Consider the following 10,116-nt stretch of genomic DNA (forward strand, 5'->3'; position numbering starts at 1 on the left):
AAAGAAAGAGAGAGAGAGAAAACCTGAAATCCTGAGCTAAAGTTTAAAGAAAATACATAAACAGCTTTCCTATCTTTTATGAGATGAGAGAAGCCGTCAGGCAGGTAGACTGGAGTTTTTGTTATGGTTTCCTTTAAGGCCTTAAAGGAGTTGAATAAAAGGCACCATTTCATATCTTTCTTTTCTAAAGATACTGAATATAATATGTGGTTTTATCTGATTAGAGAAGCAAAATCCTGACAGAAGGGGAAAAGATGTATCATTTTCTGAGGGAATGCTTGCTGCTGGTTTTTGTAGCCCCTGGGCCAGGCTGTAAGCCTTTGGACATGATAAACTCTGTGACCTCCTCATGGGAATGAAAGGTGGTTTGATTTTTTGCCTTTTTTTTTTTTCCTTACTGCTCCAAGTAATATGCAGCTTGGCTGGAGACATTAAAGGACATTAAATTACTCGGTTTCCAGAGCTCACTTTCCTTCTTAGAAGGACTGCTTCTTTTTTTTTTTTTTTTTGGCTTGATAATTTGATGCTGCTGTCTGGAAAAAGGTCAAGCTTGCTGTCATTGTACAGCATTTGTGGGTATTTTCTTAGATGGGAAAAGGCTGGGTGCTGTCACCCTCCATGCTATACAGGTCCTGTCTTGCCCTGAATATTGCAAAAATGTCTCACAATTTCATTAATAGAACTGAGGTGCTTTTGTAGGGAAATATTACTCTGTAGAGCATTTGCAAGAGTGATTTCTGTATCAAATAGAGATGACATCTTAATTGCTAGTTGTGGACAAATCCTCTCCTTCTAGAGTAAAGGCAGCTCCTGCTGAGTCAGCGCTGGTAGCTCTCCTCTCCTGAGACTGAATGCAATGGCCTGAGCTTCCCTTTCTGATCTACTCCTCAATTATACATGTGACACCCACTAAGCTAAAGTAGGAGCTCCTTCCAGGTGGAGAGAGTGACAGGGTCCTCTCCTTCCAACACTGAACAAGGAATTGCATCAGGAGAAGGAAAACTGTGTCATCCCCAAACTCGCTGTTTCCCTGCAGCACTGTAGGACCAGAGCTTTCCTGGCTTTTCCCTGGGTATCCCTTACACTACTTTATAACTCACACCTCCAAGACAGGCCTTTTAACACATATTCAGCCTGGCCCCCATCCATGGCCGTGCTGATTACAGGAAAGGACTTCTTGGAGCATGATGGGTTTTATCCACAAGCTCTTGGGTCATCCCAGCAAATCCCTGGTAGCTCTCTCTCTCACCCAGCTGCTCCATGGGGTGCAGCTGCCCATTGCTCCATGAAGCAGCTCTGAAAGCAGAGCTCAGCCTCCTGCAAAGCCCAGTGTCCATAGCTGCCGTGCTGGGCCCCCTTAGAGGACATGTTGTTGGAAGCACAGCTAGCTGTGGTTTGGAAAGGTGGAGAGAGAGGCTGTTTCTCAAGACAGCTTGAGGAAGAGGCAAAAGCTAGAGCCAGGTGCTCCAGTGCCCATGTCCACAGTAGTTTAGATGCACCCCAAGAGACTGTCAGGTGTTTGTTCAAGGGAGCTGTAGTATGTCTGAAGGCAGCAGATGCTGAGCCTGCCACAGTTTCTATGCCCTTTCCTGCCTGAGCCAGCACCATGGTATGACCTATCAGTCCCCTGGCTCTGGGGAGATCACACAGTCCAAACAGGTATTTGCCCAACACAACTCAAAATTTCAGCTTAGGCGATGTGGCCCAGCACGGAAGAGCTGCACAGCTCTGTGTCTCGTCCTGTCCTTCCAAACTGCCCCAGATGCCACATCACATCTTACAGTCATGTCACTCTTTTGTCTAGGGTGCATTGACTCTTTCTACCACTTCAGGCAGTGTCCCCCACTCTCCCACCCTTCCTCCTTGGCAACCTGTGTCTCATGTTCTGCAAAACCTGCATCAGTCCTCTCCTGCCAGACAAACCGACAGGATGCCTGCCCCATGCAGTAATAAAACCTCCCTGTTTAGAGAAGCATATCAAAACCTCCTGGCTTTTCTCCTGGAGTCTCTGGCAGTTAGCTGCCATAAAAGGGGCTTTTGCCATTTTTCCTTCCCCCGTACTCAAGGAAAAGTGCTTCCCTGGTGTTTCCTCTGGCACTTGGGGGCATGTTCCCTTGCAAGGTCCCAGCTCCCGCCACACACACATGCCCAGGGACATGCAAACACACATCTCCTGCCCCTGCACAGCCACCCTCTGCTCACTGTCCTTCCCTCTCCCCATGAGTCCTGGGGCCCATTGCAGGGCTCTGCCCTTGAGCCCACCCACACCTCCTGCCTGGGGCTGCCCTGGGTCACCTCGCACCTCACACACCTGCCCTGACTCCTACTGTCTCACTGTCTCCAGGACTGCTGGAACAGGGGAAAGTAATCCAACATTCCAGTAATGCTGGATGAATACTCATATTTCTTGCATGATTCAGTCACATCAGGAAAATACCTGAGCTTCTGAAATGAGACTGAGATGTACACATCATCTCACCAGCCCACGTAAGTAAAAAGCACATTTGGATTTTTTCTACCAAATTAATAAGGTTAATTTAAACCCCTGTAAAATATGTACTTTAAATTGTCTTTTTTTTCTGGTTTTAGAGTCCTTTCAGTGCAAGTGGGAAGATCCAGAGCTACTATTTCAAAAATTACTATCAGCCTTCAAATGACACCACCACATACAGGCAACAGGCTGAGAACAGAAAAAAAAAAAAAAAAAAAAAGGAAAAAAGAAAAAAAAAAGAAAACTAACATAATGCAAAACTTGTGATGAGATCCCGAGCTGTCAACATCAAATACTTCAAGATAATTAGAAGACCAGACATGACTTGCCCAGATGGATATTTGATTTACTGCATGTCCCCACAAATATATACTCACGGGTCATTTAATCCCTGCTTCTGAGGCAAGGTAGAGACAGTAGCAACTGCAGGCAGGGATACTGTAGTGCGGGGGAAGGGATGGGGTTGGGAACTCCCTCCCTTTGAGGACTTACTTCCAAGAGAGAAACAATCAGGGAGCACAATGCAAGTCAAGAAATCTTCTTCCCATCATCTCTCGTTGGCGCTTCTCGAGTCTTTGGTAGCCAGATAACCACGTTTTGCAGCTAAAGCAGTTTGGGTGCATCTTGGTGCTGTTGCCTGTGCATCGGGACAAGAAGTAGTGATTGCTCTGGAGTTTTGTTACATGGAGCATCTGCCCAGACTCACTCCTATGGTCCTATGGCAGGACCATAAGGTTTAAAAGCAGCAATGGAAAAAGCCACCACTCCAGAAACACAGTGCTCTGTGGCATCCCAGCTCTGCTCCACTGCCCCTTCTTCAAGACCACAGAAGAAGGGAGATGTTCTGGGGTAGGTGAGGCATTTCTGCATCAGGAGGAGGTTGGAGGCATGGGCAGGGGCTGGGCAGGCAGTGTGTGAGAGTCCTTGGGGTCAGGCACTGGGGATAAAGGAAGTAGGAAGAAGGTTTTCCACCTCCTAAGACCTCCTAAGTGAGGAATTAAAACTCCCATGTGAGATGAGGAAGAGCAGAGTGATTCTGGGATTAGACAGGACTGCTTGTGCCTCAGTGATCCCCCACTTTCTCCCCTGGGGAAATGCAGGGAGAGGGGAGGAAATGGATTGGCAGTTTTGGCACTGGGTCTCTGTGACACCAGCCCTGTGGCCATGGCAATTGTGCCTTAGGGGGAAGCAGACAGGAGCCCTGGCCCAAGGCAGCTGTGGGACAGCCAGAGGAGGCAGTGGGAGGAGAGAGACTCCAGCAAGGGCCATGGAAGGAGGCAAGCCCCAGCAAAGCACTATTTTCAGTCCGTACTGTCAGGCAGGATTTGCTCAGGGACAATATATTTCCCCGTTGTGACAGCTCTGGCAGACGGTGCAAGCATTGCTGGTCCAAAGCTCTGCTCAGGGGCTTGCTTCCTAATTAGGAAGAGAATATGGGAAGAGTTCCTGAATTTTTGCTGTTGTTTACCAACATCCAGGTGGTCACCTTGCTAGGGCAAAGCAATTCTGCAGCCTGGAGATATTTGGTAAGAACTGCCGGAGGACAGCTGATGGGGAAAGTGTTCATGGTACAAATGGTCACACAAAGGTTCTGTCTGCACAGAAAGGGATGCACAGGCTTGGAGCTGACAAAGAAGACAAATAAGCAATGATTTTGAGGATGTATTTAAAGTAGAATAATGAACCTTATAGAGGAAGTTTTCATAGTCAGAGTGCAGGAACAGGAGAGGATCAAGCAAATTAGGAGGCAAATGTAAGTAAAATACAATTCTTTTAAGGAAGGGCCTTTATATACACAACCAATAATTAACTTGTGAAACTTACTGCCCCAGCTGCTATTATTGAGGTCAGCAAATAAATAAGATTTAAAGAGGCCCATGAATAATAAAAAACACCAAGCGTTGCACTCAGTAGAATAACAAATTACAAGGGATATAAATCACCATGCTTTAGATCTTAAATAATAATAAATTGCCCAGTGATTAGAATGCAACTTTTGCTAGGGGCAGGTTCCTTGGTAATTGCTCATTTTAGCACTTCTTGCCCTTTTTTTCCCCCTGAACGTGTGGTGCTGGCCACTGCCTCAACAAGAGAAATGAGTTTTGATGGCAAGCAGACATTTTCTCTGCCTTGTGTATTGTAGGCAAGAATTTCAGCTTCTTCTCTTAAATAAGAATTACTTAAAAGGGAATTTCCTTTGTATAAACAGCACAATAGCAGCAGAAAACCTGCAGTACGCCATTGTGTTCTGCAGTGTTAGGAAAAGAGATTAAAATAAATAAAAATATTTTAGCATTTTTAGCTTTCTCAGACTAGTTCTTAGCTTTTGTCATATTTTTATTGTCTTATTTGTTTTGGGCTTTTTTACAGAGGTCATAAAAAATTTCAAGATAAACATATTGCTTAGACTATTGTATTTTTGTGGCACCTACTTTTGGCTGGTCTGCCAGACAAACTGATTTATAGATTGGATAAATGCATGTTGCTTCAGTTGACACACCAGAAAACCTAGGTTCGAGCTATTTAGACTCCAGCTCCTTCCTAATAGAGATTAATATAGTTCTCTGAGTTAACATTTAATTTCTGGCCTGCCAAAAAGAAAGCAATTTGAAGCAGCTAAGAGACAGTCGTGGAGCTGAGCTGGATACAAATTGAATCAAGGCTTTCAGAGCTCCTCTCACTGAGGCAATGCTCCCTGGCTTGTTTCCTAGCAGGATGCAGGGCAGTGTTACTGGCACAGGCGCTCTACAAAGACATTTTGTGCTTCTTCCCCATCCTGAGGTTTTCCATATGTTTTCTCCTTACTCAGTAATTAAGCAGGGCTCAGGCAGCACCACCTCACTGCCCTTGGGATGAGGAACATGTGCTTGGGTAAGAGGTTTTGTAGCTTAGGTCTGTCTGTACAGACCAGTGATTATTCTGGTACCACTCAGCTCTGCTGGGCATCTCTGTGGGCTTTCAACAGACACAGTCCTTTATAACAGGGCTTTTTCCTGTGACAATTTAGGAAAATTGAATTGCCTTCATTTTTGAAGAAAAGGCAATTGCATTACTTTTCCGTTTCCCCTCACCACAGCACCCCCTGAAATGCAACACCTCACCCTTCTGAGTATCCCTAACCCTTTTCTTAGCTTGCCACCGCAGCAGGATACATCTGGCTGAAACCAAGTTTGGTCATCTCCTCTTCTCTGGTCAGTCACATTGTTGGTAGAGTAAAACCAGACTCCTGGATGACACCAAAGCTGCTCCTAACCCATATCTGCCCCCTCTCTCCATGGGAAAGCATGATCAGTCCTGCCCCAGAGAGAGAGACTAATAATACAGTCTCCACTGTTTTGGACCAGCTGCTTCCCTAAAATTAAATGCATTGGAGTGCCTGGCGTTTCTGCTGAGGAAGTGTTTATAAATGTTAGGCAAGGACTTTACACCGCCGGTTATCACTTTGCAGGATGTGCTAATAAGGCAATGCTGGATGGAGCACAGACATCACCCATGCTGCACGAGCAAAAGGGGTGGCCACATTCATCTCCTCAGAGGGAAACCTGCTGGGTTTAGATTCAGAGGGCAAAGAAACTAGAAAGTATGTATTTGCATGAAAGACAGCCTACATCTTAACTCTGTACCGAGGACATGGTTTTCAGGTTTTCCATAGGATTTTTCATAGCTGCCGTGTTTTACATACACAGACACACACACACATTTTGGAAAAATGGGAAAGTCACAATTCTTTAACACCTTTGTGCAGCTCAGGCCAGTGTGGGATGGTTCTCCCCTAGCACAGCCCTGGCCAAGGTCAGCAGCTGGCCCCTGGGGTCTTCCTGGGAAGGGGACGCTGAGGGGAATGGCCACGCTCAGCACAGTGACCTCCTGGTGCCACCTTATGAATGGACAGCCTGTGGCCACACAATATTTACCTGCGAGTGCAAATGTTTAGCAAGAGCCTTTGGTTTGTTTTGCGTCATATTTCTGTCTCACCACAGGGAACTTATCATCATTTACCTGATTATCCAGTGTCAAATGGTTCTGCTGACTTTATTCAGCTGGGCTCTTCTCAGGGAAGGACGGCTGTTCCCATTCACTGAGTCCTTGATGGAGCAGTTAAGTCAGCATGGTCCAGCCTATTTTCTGGGCCTCCAGACAGAGAGAAAGTAGATGAAAAATCACAGAGCCTTGAGACCAAAGGGACAAGACAATTATTGAGGTTAGTGATGTCCTGGATTGAATCAACGCAATTTTGGCTGATCCTAGAAGGAATTTGTGGTACTCAGAGATGAGACTCTGCACCCACATAGACAACTGGGCATTCCTCCCACGACTGTATTATCTGGCCTGCTGTGTGTCCCACATAAATCTGCTGCTGGTATTCTATGCAAGGAATCCCAGGACCAAAACACACAGGACTGAAAGGGCTTGTGGTGGTCATTTTCCTGGCCTGCTCCTCCTGTGAGGCGCTCAGCTTTTGGTGGCATTGGCAAAGCACTTGGCACACAGGCCTGTGTGTGCAAGCATGCACGGGCACATGGGAGAAGGAGGGCATAGAGAGGTTCTGTCTCAAATCTTCCTGGACACTCCTCTGCCACTGCATTTCACTGCAGCTCAAAGAAATCTGCTTTTGCACTGTTGGCTGAAAGTTATTAGGAATATTAGCATTGACAGTTACTGTGAAAAGGAGCCCTTCCTCTACTGCTCTGCAAACTAACTTAAAGAAGATACAGAAGACCCTTCACAAGTCAACTAAAGGAGATGATTCAAAACAAGACAATTAAGTACTTTTTTTCACCCTGTTTTAAAAACAGCTGTTGTTCCTGACAAAGTTCTGCTGGGAAAAATACTCGCTTCAGCTATTGACTGCAAACAATTACCCAAAAATGCTCACTTTGTTTGCTTGCAGACAGACCTCATTCCTCACCCTAGAGAACAGGTAAAATGGCAAACTGCTCACCATGACTGTAGGCTCATCCTCATTTAAGGCCTGTAATTGATACACTAAATGACTTGATATGTTTCTATTCCCTCGGTGCTGTGATTAGACGAGTAGATCTCTTAAACAGAAGAATAGTGAAATGGTGACTAGTGAATGATAGATCTTTGTTTGCATGCTAATACTCTGTGGAATATCAGGTGTGGTAAAAAAAGTGGCTATCCCCCAAACAATTTGCTCAAACAAAACCCTTGTTCTGAATTCAAATGCTGCTTCTGCCATATCCAGTCATCTGTAGCCAGAGGCTTTGCAGAGAAAGTGTTTCAAGGAATGATTTAAATGAAAATGGGCGGCTGCTTGGATCATAAAAGAGGGAAAGAGTTCCAAGAGTGAGAAACTGCAGAAAAAGGGCCAAAATCATAAAATGCAAATTTTTGCTTTAAGGAATTGTTCACTACTTTTCAGACAAAGGGAACTGCTTACCCTCCTCTCGCTGAGAGGCTTGTCTCTGCTCTGGGAGAAGGGGAGGTTGTGAGTTTGATGGGAAGACGATGGATAGTGTGAAGAAGCAGCTCCAAGCCCAGCATGTGCTGCCCTGTCATTGCTGGGCTCCAGCTGTGCCCGAGGCCCCGCGCTGCTGACGGGCCAAGGATGGTTTCCAGTGCAAAGCCAAGGGCCTTTTCTTCCTGAGGAGAAGGGCACCAATCCTGCACCAGCAGGGCCTGCAAGGATTCCCCTGCTGATATCATCATCGGGGATCAAGGAAGAGCCGCACGGCTTTCAGGGGCGTTACGGAGTGCGTGCACGTGCACGAGCGCCGCGCATGCAGGTGGCAGGTGTGATGGAATGCCCATGGAATGTGGGTGCGTGTGCGGGCACACAGCCCCAGAAAGCAGCAGACTGGCAATTGAAGTTGGTTTCTAAGAAACAGTTTGTTTCTAGCACAGTTTGGGGATGTGGTAAGACTGACTGCTGGCTGAAGCTGAAGAGTTAAAATTGTCACGTGCTGCGCAAAGGATTTTTGTATTGTTATATTAATCTTAAATTAATGTTAATAGTTTTATTAGATTTACCTAGGTATCTGCTTTGTTTGCTTCATTGGATTACCCATTATGAGGGCTAGATTTCCCTCAAATGTGGCTATATGCATGTTGCTATAGCTACCCCAGCTCTGGCTATTTTTTTCCATAAAGCCAGAGTTCTGAACAGTCTTCCTGTTCTAGCATCTGAAACAGTTCATCCATAGTTTTTTATTCATGTTTATCTTGCATTTAAGATCACAGAAGCTTCTGTATCATGCTCCTCTTGTAAAACAGTAAGGACCTTTACCTGAAGACAATTAAGCTTCACTTAGGTACAGGAGGAAAAAAAAAAGGTCTTTGAAGAGCACCTTTGAAGAATTTAAGAATTTACAAAAGCACAGTGACGAAAGCTTGGAGAAGAAGTGATAAAAGCCCTCCTCTGCAAGAATTAACAAGCAGGAAACTAAAGAGGAGAGGCCAAAAAACTAATACGCATCCTAGAGATGGAGAAAACATGCACAGTTTTCTCTTGTGTTCTCTTCTGCTGATGGAGGGCATCATTGGAATTTACTTGCTACCAGGCCAGGGGAGAAATCTGGCCTGAGACTCAATTTCTCCATATAAAGTCTCACAGGAAAGAGTACTCTTGAAAACAAATACCATCTGTGTAGAATGGTTTGGGGGCACAGTGTAGTCCACATTCACAAACAACCCTCTGACATTTGTGTTCAGGTGAGACTCAAAGTAAGAATGGAGGGACATGCAGGCATGTGGGTAAATTCAGATGTGAGACAGATGTTTTGTTGTGCAGACAGGAGAGATGAAATCTTCCAGCCTGGGCAACTACTATATATCCTATCTGAAAAAAAATTACATCTAAGCAATGCTTCTTACATGGCTCCTGAGGTTGCTTCACCTAGAAGCAAACCCAATTCATAGCTCAGAGTTTCTTATGCAATGTTCATACCAACAGGCTGACTGAGAAATAGTGTAGAGTTGGTGGCATGAATGCAGAGCATGGGGTCAGGGGGTGCACCAGAGTTTCCCTATTTGTGCTTGACAAGCTGTGTAGACATAGCCTAGAATTATCACCATCCTCTACTCCATCGACATCTCTGGTATTTCCTCCAGGCCCTGCAACTGGCAGCACTGGATTCTTATTTTACCTGGCATCTGTTGTTTCCTTCAGACCAAATGGTAGCCAGTGTGTCTCATACACTTTAATATCATATTAGCAAAGTCCCAAAATATGTTTGAACACTGGGAATGTGATTTCCTAAGATTACACATTGTCAACTATTTAAAAGTGCAATTCGAGTTTTTTTAATGGGGTAAACAAAATAAGGGAGAGAAGTTTCTACCCAAGTAAGAGTTTTTAGCTTTCAGTTTGCCTAAAATCCTTGAAGTTGGTTCAAAAAATAGGGAAGAAATAGTTGGCTCTGTGAGGCACCCTTATGTCCTTGCAGTGACTGATTGCCTCACCTCAACCAGCCCCAAGTGCTTGGACTGAAAAACTGGCATTTAACCTTGATTTCACATTTCATTGAATGCCAAGTCCAAAGGCTTTTATTATTCAACAGTTCATCGAAGCAGAAGGGCGTGACTCTTTGCAGAAACTGAGATTTCAGATTTGATGAGTACCAAGCTACTCCCTTATCACATACTGAATTACTTTATGATTT

Source organism: Fringilla coelebs (genome assembly GCF_963513975.1).
Source record: "Fringilla coelebs genome assembly, chromosome: 1".
NCBI lineage: Eukaryota > Metazoa > Chordata > Aves > Passeriformes > Fringillidae > Fringilla > Fringilla coelebs.